The 2379-nt window shown below is 33.3% G+C and overlaps 1 protein-coding gene across 8 annotated transcripts in view; it reads left to right on the forward strand.

Moving 5' to 3' along the window:
* Tab3 (TGF-beta activated kinase 1 (MAP3K7) binding protein 3) overlaps nucleotides 1-2379 on the forward strand; it is a 62888-nt gene that overhangs the window by 46204 nt on the left and 14305 nt on the right. The gene's annotated exons all lie outside the window — the stretch shown is intronic.

Here is a 2379-nt window from a genome sequence, read left to right on the forward strand (position 1 = left end):
ATTATAGTTCCTGCTAAATAAACCTTAGTTTTAATTAGAAGTACAAAACTGTCTGGTGTGATATTAATTAGTGCTTCAAATACAAGTACTCACAGTTTATATTGGAGTTTTTATTATTGAGTCATTGTTTTCTTTTAAAAAGGAAGGTAGACCTTCCTGGGACTGTAGTTTATGGTTTGTAATTTGAAACTTAAAAATGAAATAGAAAAAATAGTTTAATAAACCAAGTGTAGTCATCCCTCACCTAGAGAAATTAGAGTTTCTTTCAATGCCTTATCTTTAGACTGCATGCTAGGACAGTAGGACATGGCTGATGGGGTGGTTACTGTGGCCATGAAGGTTAAGTCAGCAAGTGGGTTTGCAAGCACAACTATGATTATTGCTTTCACTGCTCTTGTCAGTCACATAGCCTTAGATATGTAACATCTGGACTTATTTTCTCATCTCTAAAATATATATAGTAGAATACCCATGGTAAGGGATTTTCTTTAAAATTACATAAGGCATGTTAAGCAATTTATACAATATCCAACAAATAGCAAGAATCTTTATAAACTAGCTTGGTAACAAAATTGCTGAAAATTTTTGCTTGAAATAGATAACAGAACTCTGAAGCATTTTATAAAGCAAGTTTTGTTTTAAGATAGTTATAAGGTAAAATATTTAAAACTAACTTGGTAAAAAAGAAACCAACAAGAAAAAACAAAACAAATAACCTAGTCAAATTCCAGGTTGTTAATTGAGTCTCATTTGAAGGAATACTCATATGGGATTTGGAATTGGAATACCTCTGATACTTACTAGCTATATTGACTTCTCATTAAACAGAGGCACTATAGCTATGTTATAATATTTTCCACATAAGGAGACAATATATGTCGTGTACCTTGAGTGTCATTAAGTACCCAGCAAATATATAGGAATACCAGAGGACTAACACTTTTGCTAATATGCGTGCATTGCTACTTTCAGATTTCCAAGAAACTTCTTATCAAATTTTACATAAAATAGGAGAGAATGAGACTAGAATGTGCATTTCTGACCAGCTATATGTATAGTTGCAGAAATTTTGAGGAGCCATGAAATAATGTTTTTCAAATGATATCGAAAGTATTTTGATAGTGTCATTTTTCTTTAGCTTGCTATTTATCACATTTTATGAAATCTTTCCTAATATGTCATCTCTCAAAGAGGTATGAATATGAGAAAGAAATGTTGACCTTTTGTTAATAATATTCATAGAAGAGGCAGAGTTTTAAAGTTTACCCTGAAAGATAAAAAAGATTTTAGTATGGAGAGAGCTGCCCTCCCCCAAATTAGTTATTTATCCATATCCATCCTGTTCTAATTGAATTTTGGGGCTACTGCACTTCTTTTTTGTGTCCTACATGTGTAATTGGGCCCAAGGCACCAAGAACCAACAGTGATCTTCAATATTGGTGTCTATAACACTAGTTTTTGAAGTTCTAAAAACAGTTGACTTAAGGGATTTCTACTACCTTTTCAAAATAGCATAGAAACTATTTGAAAATGTCAGCTACAAGCATTCCATTGGCCTACATATAAGGCTAGATTATAAATTATCATGAATACCAATCTTCTGTGTAAACATGGTGTACTGTTGATAAATGACCCAACTCAGAAACAGCTACTTACTTCCTCCTTGCTTGAGTGTAACATGTAGTATTAGAATTTCGATGCTTAATTACAGAGAATCACTATTTGGGCCCACTGTGGCTAAAACTCCTCTTTCTATTGTAAAACATATAGAAAGGATAAGTCCTTAAGTACTGAACTCACAAAGTAGGGGTCACTTATATGTTCCTAGGAGGATGAAATCATCCATGTTGATGCTCAAGCATGTGTTTTATACCATTTTAATATCACTTGGCAAGCATTTTACACATTAATATCACATACTTTGTCCATAGGAATGAAGAAAGAAGAGCAGTTCATACTAAATGTTTCCAGATGGTTCTTGCTGATCCACTAGCATTCTGCGGGCCTAGAGCTTTTTCTTTTTTTCTAAGTTAAACTGCAGTTTAATATTTTTTTTCAAAATATTTGAGACTAAATAATGATAGTTATCTGTAAGGTCACAAAGCACATGTAAAATTAGCAGTCTTCAAATGCTCTCAAATAAGTAGGTCATGTACAAATAATATCCAGAAATTGCTCTTAAGACTTTTTACATAACTGTGTTGAACTTTTGGTCCCTTCTTGTTTCTGGACATTACCATTTACTATGTTAGAGTCTCCCAACAGCATAAGGCACCCTATCTGCTTTTTTAGTGCCCTGTTAACCTGTTTATAGTCTTTGGCAGAATACATGTTTTTAACAGAACCAATCTTGGCCGGGCGGTGGTGGCGCATGCCTTT

This window comes from Mastomys coucha, chromosome X, assembly GCF_008632895.1.
Source record: "Mastomys coucha isolate ucsf_1 chromosome X, UCSF_Mcou_1, whole genome shotgun sequence".
In the NCBI taxonomy this organism is placed as follows: Eukaryota; Metazoa; Chordata; class Mammalia; order Rodentia; family Muridae; genus Mastomys; species Mastomys coucha.